The following is a 13,550-nucleotide window of genomic DNA, read 5'->3' as shown; positions in this document are numbered from 1 at the left end:
CTCTCACCTCTTCCACAAATCTAGTCAGAAGATTAATTTTCAGTAGCTTTTAAGTTCTTCCACAAATACTCCATGAAAAGGAAAAAACCAAAGGAAATGGAGAACTGAATCTCACCTATTACAATCTCTGGTGGGAGATCAATCCACTCCCAAGTGCTCTTTTCAACTTTTCCTACAATAGGGACTCAATATATTCCAAATATATTATTGGGAATCTTTCTGACAACCAGTAAATCACGAGTCCTCAGCTGGAAGTACCTACTGGCTGATCACCTGGCCAAGGCAGAGATGCTGGTGAAATTGAGATAAATATTGGCAGAGAAAGGGAAAGCTGCATGCCTTCTGGCCTTTCTCCCTCTACCTGCTACTTATCTGAATATGATAACTTGACATTCCCCAGCTTCCCATCCTGTTCCCTCACCAACTTGCTGTTGACAGTGCTGGGTCAACAGGGCCTCCCTGAAGATGGCTGGGTCCTAAGGCATCCCTAAAGATGGCAGAGGCAGGGCTTCCTCCACTTCTCCCGTGTCTACTGTGACCTGCTGACAGGGTTCCTGTCAGGACATTGCTTCAGGCAATCTGCTCTGTCTGTACCTTTATCCACACTTGCAATTTCATGGTGTACAGACCCGCACTTGGAAAAGGCCTGGAGGCCACCATAAGTTTTCAGTAAGGTATGTACTCACTGGGGCATAGTAATTCCAGATAGGATCAAGCCTCACAAAACAGCCAGTGGACACCTCAAACTAATGGCGAATGTCAAGAGTTAATTTTCATCAAATAGTATGAATTTGGTTTTTGACAAATAAAAAAAAAATTAATTATAATCACAATAGTTCATTAGGAAAATAGGTTAACCTGAAATCTTTGGCTTCAGATTTTTCATGAAAGTCAGATACACACTGTGGATCATCCACTTCGTAAAATATTTTCCACAAAAAACTGTCAGCAGTTAAAATCAGTTCTAGGCAGATGCTCCTGGGCTTCTGCAAGTGACAACCAACCACTCCAATTGACATTTTGCAGATTCTGCTCTGGAAAGCAGCACTGTGCTCACCACCAGGGAGGACTAGATGCACTAGGTTGAAATGTTTGAAATACTAAGAAGAAAGACATCTCAAATAAAGGTCTGGTGTTTACATGCAGTATATCAAAGGGCAGTTACAAAGCTCACAGAAAAATCAACCAAAACTCATTTCGAAAGCAATGTGGAGTTCAGAGCAATTAACTGTGCAAGCCTGCAGGACTCCTGCAGTGACGCTGCTTTAACAGCCTCACTTGGGCATTTTTATAGGACCAGTTAAGACTGCACTCATCTTCTTGCTTCCATGGACAAAGGAGTCTGTAACATCCCATTTCCAGAGACAAGGAAAAAAAGCAGAGAATAAAGGAAAAAAACTCTACTCAGAGAGGAGTCTTGGTTTTCCACTTTTGTACTGCTGTTGCAGTTTTGATCAGACAGTCTGCTGCTACAGTGAACTGAGAGAGTAAAGTAGTACATTGACAAATTTACCTCCTAAACAGAAGGCAAGTGGAAAACCAGCCAGAGAACAATGAACTCCCTCAAAGTGTGGTATGTCTGCCTGGAAACAGAGCAACACATTAAAAACAAAACAAAGTTGTTTTAATGCAGAGAGACCATGTCTTCATGGAACAGGAAAGAAGAAAAAAAAGCTCCCAGAATGCTTTCAAATCAAGGTGCAAAAGCTATTTTGGAGAGCTATGGAACTAATTTTTCCAACAACTCCTCCAAGAACTTAATGTTTCCAGTAAATCAGCATGGCCAAAATACATAAAACATTTTGTGTTTCTTGTCAACAAGCACACTGACAACTACTACATCCATTTCCTCCTGGACATCAGGAGATGGGCTATGTGACATCAGGGCTTGCTGCAGACATTAAAAATGTACAGCATGTGGAAAGTAAGACAAAGTCAGCTGCATAAGGAAGGAACAGCAAACTTAAAGGTTAAACCTGAACCAAAGAGGGCACAGTGGAATATGTCAGTGAACTAGATAATAACCAGGAAACAACTTCAAGATGGTACAGAAACTCTTCCCCCTCCCCTTTTTAGAGGGAGGACAGTCATGCCAGGCTTATACTAGTGGAGTTAGGCTCAGAAAATAGGATACTGTACCGGCAGCAGCAGATTGTAAAAGACAGTTCAGAAGATAAAGAGAAGAGATATTCTAGTAAGATTTTACTTGTTAATTAGGAGAGTCGCATTCCACATTTGTGACTGAATCTTACTTCTTTTCCAAACTACTATTAAGAAAGTACTTGGAAATAAGTTGGGGTGGGGGAAGAGATAAAAAGACATATCAAATTACACCGAGGTTAAATTGGTTCATACACTACCTGTTGGCATTTGGGTAATGCACACAAGAGGCTGTGAAACAAAATCAGAATGGAAGGAATGCAAGTCCATGCTGCAAGCTCAGCATGAAAGAAATAAAAGTCAATATAGCATTCAGCTACATGCAATTTGCCCAGTGGGCTGCTCACTAACTGCCCCTTGCAGGAAGCTACTGAGCTGCCAAAAACCAAACAGTTGAGTGGCAGCAACTCCAAATGATTGTGAACTGGACTATCCTACTGGTGGCATAAACTGAAAAGCTAACAGGGACAGAACCTACAAAAGATACAGAAGTTTCATTTAGTGGAGATCATCATTTGCCCCAGCAATGGCCCTGCAAAATTTCAAACTCAGCTTTGGTGTACAAAAACTGCCCTCACTGAGGTACTGTCTTCAGAGTCCTTCCACCCTTGGTCCCAGCAGCTTCGTGAGGAAGGATGGCAGTTACCAAAGCACACTCCTATAAATATAAACCTCCCATAACTTGGTTTCAGAAAAGTTTTTCATTCATCCCATAAAAGCTTTTAAATAGAGATAAGTGATGGCTCTTTCTAGAGCTAGATGCAGCCACACCACTGAGTAGGTGGAGGTGGAAGACTGCATTTTGAGGAGATGTATTTTTTTGCCAGACAGAGGCAATGGGAGATAACCATCACTTTCTTTTTGCCTCATAAATCAGTCTGTAGCTTGTTCAGCTCAGTGGCTAGATTAGGAAAATTATAGTTATCTAAGAAAAGAAATGTGTATAGTCTAATTCAAACCACATTTTTTAAATGTTCTCAGAAATTGAGGAGAAAAAAGTAATTTTTTCACTAGCTCATCACCAAAATATTTTTTCCATATTTGTTTTCTTTAACTACTGTAAAAAATAATCCAAACAACAACAAAAACTTTATTAAAATATATATCAATTTCTCAATTCAAAATTACCATGTGAAACTAGGAGCTGTAAAGTAAGCTTCAGAAATGCCACATTTAGAACATGTAACATTTAATTGTGAAATAAAAGCTAATTTTTCATTGTTTTCCCCTTGCCCCATTCTGAGCAAACAACATAGCCATTCTGAAATTATTTTAGAACTTTGAATACTTTCCAAACAACAATTTTCAGAACCTGCTGTTAATTAGAACAAAACTACAGGTTGTCTATCTGAGCAGCAATCAGGTGATAACATTTGTAAGTGAACTGTCCTTCTGGTTATCAAGATCCAGCCCTGTTTCAGAAAAGCAAAAGGTGTTATATCCTCTTCCCTGTCTCCTGAACCACTGTTATCTTAAACAAAGATTTCATACAGTAAATCCAGTACCACTGGCTCTTTTTCCTGGCCAGAGTAAGGGAGCTACTAATTTCCTTAGGTGCTTTGCAGGTGTGGTTGTAAATATGGCAAGATAGTGATCTTTGCAGCTTCACCACAGGAGGAAGCTGCTCATTACTTACCTGGGATATCTGAGGACTGCAGTGTTACCTTTCCAAGACACGTCAATGTAAAGCCACACATTGAAACCTACTGTGTTTATGTTTAGAAATTGTTCTTTTATTTTAAACCAAGAGATTGCAGAGCACCTAATTGAAATAATATGTAAGATATTTCAATGTCATTCCGCTCAAGCCAGATTCTGAAACCTTTATCTTTAGATCTTATTCAAATAGTCTGACACTGATGTCAGTATAAAATTGCTTGTGCAAAGACCTCAGAAGAGTTAGGTAAGTATTACACTTCACCACTTGGCTGACAGGAACACTTGACTTATGGTTATGGTATTCAGCTTCAAATTATCAGAAGAAGGGTTTCCTTCAAGAGGTAGGGTTGCCACCTACCTCTTGTATTTATTTAATGGTCACTTTTTTAGAATCAAGAGAGTAACTCTTGCTTTCTGTTATTGTTTTTCAGCCTCTATGACTGACTGTTCTTTGGGGCAGGATCTACTAAGGACATGTTTGTTACTGAAGGTTATTACACTGGGCAAGAGTAATTAAAACACAAAGGTTGCAGTGATTGTATGACACATACAGCATAATTTCCTTTCTGTTTCTGTCCAATTCTCTTTCAACTCTGTATGTGGGTTTTTCAAGGTCCAATCTTTAGCTGAGCACAGCCCTTAGATGTTGGCTGAGAAAGAAATAAAAGATATACAATAATTTATTTCAAATAATACAGAAGTCATCAAGGGTTCAACTAATGCATTCCAACCAGTACCTTATTGTCTCAGAAGACCTTCAAAAATAGCAAGACTAAAACAGTAGCAGGCATCTTCACTGTGCTATTCTGTAGGTTGGTATTGCCAGTGGGTAGGCTTCTTAACTAAAGCTAGCATCAGCCAACTAGCTAAAGCTAGTCCTGGCCTAGGTAATCTGGAAGATTTTAGTGAAGTGGAAATGTAAGAAAACCACTGAACTGAGCATAGAGGCAAGGCAAAGAAATATGGAAACAGCCAGTTCAGGGAGAACTGAATGCATTCAAGTTTATCACCACTAGCTCTGGAAATACCTGCAAAGTGTGCCTTTATAGCAGGCACACTGATCACTAAGAACAAGTAAATGCTGACACAGAGTCCTTGGTAAATATCCAAAAATGCTCAAGTCTTAAAAATACCTAATGGCAAAGTTTCATGTTGCAGCAGGAAATCTAAGAGCTAGCTGCTGCTAAAACAGGAGGTTTTGCTCCAGTCAACCCCCAAGCTTAGAAAGCCCTGCTCCTACTTCACAGTACTGGCTCTGAACTCCTCTGGCAAAATGCTGAGCTCATTTGAGGGGGCTGAAGCAAAAGAAAACTACTCTTCTCCTTCTCCTGAGGAATTTCCAGGGCTGCCCTTCTGTAGTGCCATGCAGCCATTACCTCAGCTTGAGCTCAGTAGTGGTAATGTGACCATGGACAAGCAGCATTATCCATGAGAGCTGTCTAAATCATCAGAACTCCAAGGGAAATGAGTATCAGAGATGGAAAACACATTAGACAATTCAGTGCACATTCCTGCAAGTTGATCATTACCCTCCATTGATCCCACTACCAGAAAGTCACAGGGCTTTTCACCGCCTCTCCGTAGGTAGTGTAGGTCTTCTAAGTTTACTGAAAGACTGTCAAATTCGAAAACTGATTTTTTTCCTTTCCTCACTTATGTCCCTTTTTTTAAATACAAAAACTCTAGACATCAACCAAGCTATATGAACAATTTAAAATAAAATAAGCAGAGTTTGACTTAGTCATTAGAGTTATTATGAGCCTTGCAAGCTTATTTACAGCAGTTAAAAGCCTTGTGACTCACTTCTGGTGAATTACAACTTCTGACACCAGAAGACAACTTCAGGGGTTCTGCAGAGGATTTGAATACAAAAGTTCCTTCTGCATTGATGCTTATCCTGTAGAAAATATTTCTGATGAGCAAAATTTCTCACTTAGGTGTGTTTATCTTCTTCCACTCAACTTGTAATATTTCTGTGACAAAAAGAAGTCAAAATTTTCCTAATATAGCAACTGGGAATTTGCCTTGCTGAACACACTCTCAATTCCAGTGGTATGAAAGCAGCTTTCTGCCACCTGCTCCCCTTAAGCCAGCAGAGAAGGCAGACAAGTGTGAGCAGAGCCTGGCACTTGGAACATAGTGAGCATCTCAGCTGGTCTCAGGAAGGCTGCTTTAACCTGTGCCAAGGCAGAGTCATCCACAGAGCCTGATATTATCTCTGAATCTCTCTGTGTATGCATATTAGGTCAGGGTTAATTCCTCTATTTCAGCAGCACATAAAACATGACACTTGCATAACACTGCAATTTTAAATGCTTTTGGTCTAGTAGAAAAAAGTATTTTTACAGGCACAAATCTTATTTAACCTCTTAACTTAAATAATACCTTGGGAATTCTGAAACTCTGAAGATTTTTACAAAGTGCTTCTTGAAACCTGAGAACCTAGAATAGAAAATCATACCAAGGCCAAGAGCAATGTATAGCCTTCAGCATCTCAAGGAACTAGGGTGTTTTTAACTGTAGGCCTCCCACATTCATGGTCTATGTGGCAGGTAAGGCATGACACGGCCAACAATAGAAAACATTTTTGAGTAGGCCATGAAAAGCATTGAGTCTGTTTAGAGCAGAACATTAAATTAAGCTACCTGCACTGCCTCATTTGGCAGAGGATTCCAGACCTATGTGCCAATGGCCCAAAATTAGATCTCCTGGCCCCAGCCAGGAAGAGTGTGAGCTGGGGGAGATACAGTCACTCAGAGACTCTAGCTTCCAGGGGCAGAGATCTGATGGAAGACAAGATTTCAGATGATCACCTCTCCCATAAACAGCTCCAGGAAGCTCACCCAGAGCCTGCCAATGCAGCAGAGCACAAACCACTGCTGGTGCCCTCCCTGCCACACACACAATTTGTACTCTGCAACCCTTCCCCACGCAATAGACACATTGCAAAGTGGCGGAGACCCTTGCTTTGTATGATTCAAATCCACTAATTGTTGGTCTTCCCTCCTGTGTAGTTACATACATACTGAATGCATTTGTCAGCCAAGTAGTAGCAAGCAAACTGTGAACCACAAAAAGGTAAAATGTCCTGCACAGTGCTGGGAACTGGAATGTTCATTCCACAGAGGAAATCTTGTTGGCACATCTCCCTAAAAAGATTTCACTCCCATATATAAGAAAGATTTTGAAACATTTCTGGGTTGATGCCTCAGCTGACATGCCAGGACCCTGCCTACACAGCTGTTTAGGCTCAGCAGCCCCCTGGGCATGCTGGGAGCTTCACAGCTAAGAGATCTAGGAAGATGGAAGCAAAGGAATTGACCAACAGCCTAAGAACATCTAATGGGCATCTCATTCACCTGCTGACCAGCCTAGGGGGTAACCCCTGGTGAGTGGGAGAAGCCAGTATGTCCTGTCATCACAGAGTGATGGGTAGCCAGAGGAACAGGCCAGGTGGGTCAGCAAGGCATATGAAAGCATGACAGCTTTCCAAGCAGGTTTCCATGAAGCAGGAGAACCAGCCAGCCCAGCAGTACAGAACCCAATCACCATTTTCAAACAGGGAAGGGTTGCATCAGAAAAGTATGATGGGCTCTGCTCATCAGACACCACTTCCTCACGTACGCTGCATCTGGGAATGGCAAGGACCCGACTGCTGATAACACACTGCATATTTCCTCCTCCTCCTCCTCAGGCCTGATACACAAACAGCTGACAACATGGACAGATACGTGGAGCATGGAATGCCTTGTGCAACAACTTGCTTACAGTAAAAAGAGAAGAAAGGAAGATTTAAAATGGTAATGTATCCCCTGCTCTTTGACCCCGTCATAAATCCTTTGTACATCTTAGGCAAGTTAGTGAGAAATTTGTTGTGAAATGGAAGTAGCAACAGCCAGTTCACCTGCGATCACAGAAACTGCTGCAAGCCAAAGGAAAGACAAAAAAATATTGTAAAGAAAAAAAATTATTCTGTTGTTGTAGAATACACATTCCATTTATGAACACAAACATTGTATACCAGGAAATTGAGTGTATTCCCCATCAAGTGTCTATATTTTGGAAGGCATCAGTTTACCCAAGGTCCAGGGAGCACCAAAAGGTCCACTAGTCATGGTATAGATCAGAAATGTGTCCCACCCTCTGAATTAATGCTTTGAGGTGCTTCTTGTTCCACATTGTTTAACCTTATGTGGCTCTGAATCAAATTAAATGAATGGTTGCATTACATTATTACAGATGCAGCTAAATGCTGTTCACTTGTCCCAAGCAAAACATTCTTCAGCTCTGGGGGGAATAACCTGGGAGTCAAAAATTTAATTAAGGGTTTCACATGGCACCAGGGACAGTCTGCAAGAAGCAGTGAGCAGAGCACCTTAATTTTCATTCAATATACTCATGTACTAGGAAGTCTCTATTAGTAACTCAAACAAGATACTATGGTCTCCATTGCAAAACCAAGAAACAAAGATACTGTAAAGCAAATTGATGCTCTCCTAAATAGGAGTAGATCTTAACAGCTATTAACAGCCCCTTTTCATCCCCATCAATTGAAAGAAGAACTGTACAGGTGAATACATGCAAATCCATTTCAGACTCTCATGATAGACATATCTATTTGATATCTTAATTCTAGTTCTGGTCATGATCATTTGAGCTCCACTTCCTTCCTTCTGATATGTGTAGTCATTGCCATTATGTGGTCTGTCTGTGTCAGGACAGGGTTTAATGAAAAACATTCTAACAATGGAGCATCTTGGAGGTTTTTTTGCTAGCTGTGTAGAGCTCAGCAGAAGTAAAACCCTCATTCCTTACACTCTGTCTCCTGTCCCTCACCACTCCAGATTACTGAGGGGATCTAGTCAAAATTCAGCCAGTCAAAAAACAACCCTCAGTAAAATGCTGAAAATTCAAAGCCATGTCTTTGCTGTTGGAAAAGATGTGCAAAAAGAGTAGGAGACATCTTCCTCATCTGCAGCTACTGGTAATTCACTAGTAGGTCTTGTGCTTAGACAATTCCAGCTTTTCTGCTATCCATTTAGGAGTTAACATATGCATTTAAAAAGCCAAAAGCTTTGATCTTCCCAAACACTTGCACACATTCCTCTCAGGAACAGTCTAATTGATATTAATAGGATAATTCACAGGTAAAGTGCCACCTCAGATGCACCAGTGCTTAATGAACTGGAGCACAACTGAACAGACAAAGGAATATACACAAAACATCAGCCTGTTTCCCCCTCTCTGGTCCCTGAGAAAACCAAATGTATCACATTTTTTCCTAGGTTTAATTATTGTTAGACTCCTGTTCCTCCTATTTTTTCATATGTGTTGGTGTTTGTGTTGGTGTTCATGCATTCTATTTAGACTACAGATCTTTTTTGGAGCAAGGTCTACAGCTTTTCTGAGAACTTCTATCACTTTTAACAAATCACTTCTCTCTTGCCTTTTCGCAGTGCCACAGTGCCACAAATGTCAATAAATTCTATTTCTGATCTTGAAATCTGTGTTAAAGCTAAACTATGTATCTTCCCTCCTACACTTTCACATGGTGACCCCTGACTTTTCTCAGCTCCACATCACATTTCCCCGCCATGTGATAACTAAATTTAAATGAAAACTGGATGATTCTCTTTTATGTGTAGCTCAATCAAACATGAGGAACTTGATTCAGGCATTACTGGGAAAAATGCATACATTGGGTATGTCCAACTAAATATTCATAGGTGGTTTTTGTTTTTAAAATCTCCTTTTTTTTCCATATTCAATATTTTCCTTATATACCAAACATATTTTAGAAACCTGTAGTTGACCTATATCCACAGACAGTGATGGTCTCTGTGCTTCATAAAAAGCTTCAAATGAAGAGACAAGCTGTTCCTTATTTCAAGAAGACTCGTTTTTCAACCTAACAGTGTTAGAAACTAACATTGAAATGCCCTTGGCACTGATATACAGTGCACCTCTTCCAAAAATATGGAGTACTAGAGCTTCCCAGATAATACCTTGCACAAGACAGCACATAAATGCTTCCTCAGAAGGAGCCTTGGTTCCAGGGCCTGAGGTTCATAAAACCACAAGGGAAGGAAACACCCATCCTTCCCCTGTTTCACAGCTTTCTTCCCTGAGCAAACATTTTGAAGGCAGTTCCTGGAGACAAACCTTAAAGGATTTCCTCAGCCAGTTTCCATTTCTTATTGGTATTCCTATAGCAGAGGTACCAACCCCTCATTTGCATCTCATCTGTGTCAGAGGGTTTCAGTCTTTCCTGTTTATAGTTTATATGCCATCATGGCAGCAGTGCCATTAGGATAATTATAGTTATGTTAGGACTCCCCTGCACACTACCAGGAGACGCTTTGTGTCTTAGATAACCAGGTCAGCAATTTTCAAGATCTGCAGAACAAGGACAAATTGTTTTGGCAATACGCCGAACTTACTCCCAAGCTTGACCTACCACCTTCCCCTACAGGAGACCCCATCTGCTCTTCTGCATTACTGTTTATACCTTCTGCTTTAAACTCTTCCTCCAGGATGAATCATACCACATTCTACCCTCTTCAGAAGCTCCCATACTGAAGGCCACACCAGCATAGGGGCAAATGGAAAATTCTTCCAGTTAAGATAATCACAGAAGCAAGGGTGAGGGGGAAATAGAAGAAATCATAGACCAAAATCATATCTAAGTAAGTTTTTCTAAATAACCATTGGTGGAACATACTTCTAAGCTGGTTTTGCATTGCAAGTAGCAAGAAGAAGCACAAAATAATCTGCTATTCATAAATGTAGGCACAATGGACTCACAGTCTCCCAAACCCTCCCGTTGTACTGTTGCTGCCTCTGCAAGGAACAGGACATCTCAGCTCCACTGTAGCTTGTGAGATCTGACAGTCCAGGTTTTATTTAGCATTTAATCTCAGGTCACACTCAAGGTCACACTAACACAGCTAATTCCTCAATTCATACCATTGCACTGAAATTCACACTGAGGCACCCAAATTTTCAGATCACCATGCTTTGTAGACCTAATAATTCTAAATATGACTTGACTGTGCAGTTAAGTTGAAGATTTGGCCCCCAAAATAGACATATTACAAGTGAATTCTTGGTCCAAACAGAATTGGTAGTGAAACTATCACTAAGAAATACACATCTTAAACCAGCGCTGTCGCTCTCAGCAGCTCTGCAGAGAGAAACTCCATACAAGGCAGAGCAGCTGGCTTAGGGAAAGCATTACAGCTACCTAATGTGCTAACCAGCAAAACAAAGCACCATACACCCTCTGTGGGTGCTAAGCCACATGTATGCTTCCTATAAAACAATCATCCAACCTATGTGGTCTACCAAGCTGTTAGCACAGGGCCTGCTACCCCAGGCTCACTTGTCACTCACAGAAGAAACAGTGCACCCCAATACTTAGCACTGCATGAGATTTTGCAGCCTTTTGACACACCCTGAGCCAGATATTATCACCTTGGCTAAGGCTTGTACTGTATCTCTACACAACTGTTGCTCTCACTGTTGCTATAGCTGTACATTATGAAACCCCTCAAATACGCAATACATCAGGTTTTGGCACAGCTCTCTTGAGCAGGTGTGTTGTGCAATGCATTCTTCAGAGCTAGCAGGGATTAAGCAGCATTTTGTGGGTCCCAGGAGATGCAGTTTATATCGCTCTGAGCACTGTAAGGCCAAGTTTGCTCTATTCAGCAGAGCCAAAGGCTGCTGCAAATTCAGATACGCAAAGACAGAAGGAGAAAAGAACTGTGACTGAAGTTAAGGATGAGGTCAGCACAGATGAATTTTTAAGTTTCTAACTTGCAACAGTTTAAGATAGAGCTTTCTAAACATGTTCCAAAATGCAGAAATTTGGAGAAAAGGTGCTTCTGGGCTAAAAATGTTCTGACTAATTCCAGGGAAGGTAAAGGAAGCTGAGAAACAGATGTTTTGTGTAAAATATCTTCCTAAAACTCTCCTATGTGAAGCTTTTGGGACCTTGTCACTTTTGCTGAAGTGTCTCCTTAGATAATACGACATGGTTGGGATACTTTGAAAACTTGGAATTGCTAGGCTTTATTGCTAGAGGGTTTTGTGCCTTAAAACACAGTGACACCATGTGGCCAATTGCTCAGAATGGAAACAATGTGCTGGTGGAAAGGGCAGTGTACCATTCTCTCATTTTTCTTTGGCTTTATTGAATTTGTCTTAGGCATGCTTGAAACTATATTAACTACTGAGAGCAAACTAGGTTAGAATCTTCATCTGGGCAGGTAAACAAAGCCAAAGCCAATGATCAGTTTGGATTTCAGCATATGTTCAGAAGTCTCAAGTTTGCAAAATTGTCCAGTAAAACCTACCTCTAAATTCAGCAAGTAAATACCCATAAGAACAGTTTGCACATATGTCAAAACATCATATTCACTTGGCAGATGCAAGCAACTTGTAGAACTATCATTCAACATTCTCAAAAAAGTGCATCTGGAAGTTGCACTTAAGTATCTATGGTTTAATTCTGCAGTAGTATCACAAAAACTTGCAATTAATTTTGAAAATGGAGATAAATTTGCCTTGCTCTCATGGTTTGTTTATCTTCCAAATATATGCAGTTACCCCCACTTATTTTTACAGATATTTCTGCACTATGTATTTAAAGTCACAAGTGGGAATACTGCTGCTAGGAATGTTCTCAGTAGGTTTGTTATCATTCTGCATTATATAATATGATGACTGATGTGATGAATCATCTCTCCCTAGCACAGTCCTTTTTTCCAAATGAGGTGCTGCATATTGGAAAGGTTCAGCTCACGACAAATGGTAAGAATGGGCAGATATCTTCGAAAGACACACACAAGCAAGCAAATAGCCAGATGAAAACTGAATACAGAATACCCCTCAAACAGAAAGAGAAAAATATATTAATTAGCTTTTCATAGGGAATATATTCACTCAATAGTACTAATGCTCATTAAGAAATGTGTATTTTGAGGCAGTGTTCAGGGCACTTTGCTGTCAAGGGCAGAGAGGAAGTGAAAATACAACAGTATGACTCCCAGCTGTACAGGCTTTGCAAAGTCAGTGTGCCATCAATGTTGTCTTTTTTGCTGATGAGTTACATAACATGCTGGTGTCATTTTTTCTATTCCATACTGAACTCCTGGTGAGCAATTTATGTCAATACTATCACAGTACATCTGAATGTAAATGAAATAGGTTAGTTTGAAGGGTGATCTAAAAGGATTTTCACCTACATATATAATCATTTCACCTCTATACGTAGCAGTTAGAGCCTAGGAAGCACCAGCTAATCAGATACAGGACTTTCTGACTGTTCAAAATAGGAATTTGAGCTGAGGAAGATTACTGACCTGACCCTTCAAATTTTGTCACCCTCACTGGTGAGATTATGCTGCCATCTTGTGACCTGCAAATTTTACTTAGCCACAGGTGACAGACTTTTTCCCCTAGACTGGGAGGACAGAGTACATGATCTTCCTGGTACAGAGGTGCAGTAATGATGCTTTGAGCAGCCAAGCCTTCTTTTATATTCAGATCCACATTGTTTCTGCTTAGCTTTCTTATCTGCCTCCCATGGACTGCACCCTTCAATGTCGACATGGTTGCTAAAGGAAGTGCTGTCCGTGGACAGGCCAGAGGGGATGAAGCCCACAGTTTAAAAGACTAGAGGTTTTTAATAAAAGCTAAAGAATATCCCCCTGCTGCCAAGAGAATCA

The sequence above is a fragment of the Camarhynchus parvulus genome, chromosome 5 (assembly GCF_901933205.1).
Source record: "Camarhynchus parvulus chromosome 5, STF_HiC, whole genome shotgun sequence".
Classification (NCBI taxonomy): Eukaryota; Metazoa; Chordata; class Aves; order Passeriformes; family Thraupidae; genus Camarhynchus; species Camarhynchus parvulus.
This window is presented reverse-complemented; position numbering follows the sequence as displayed.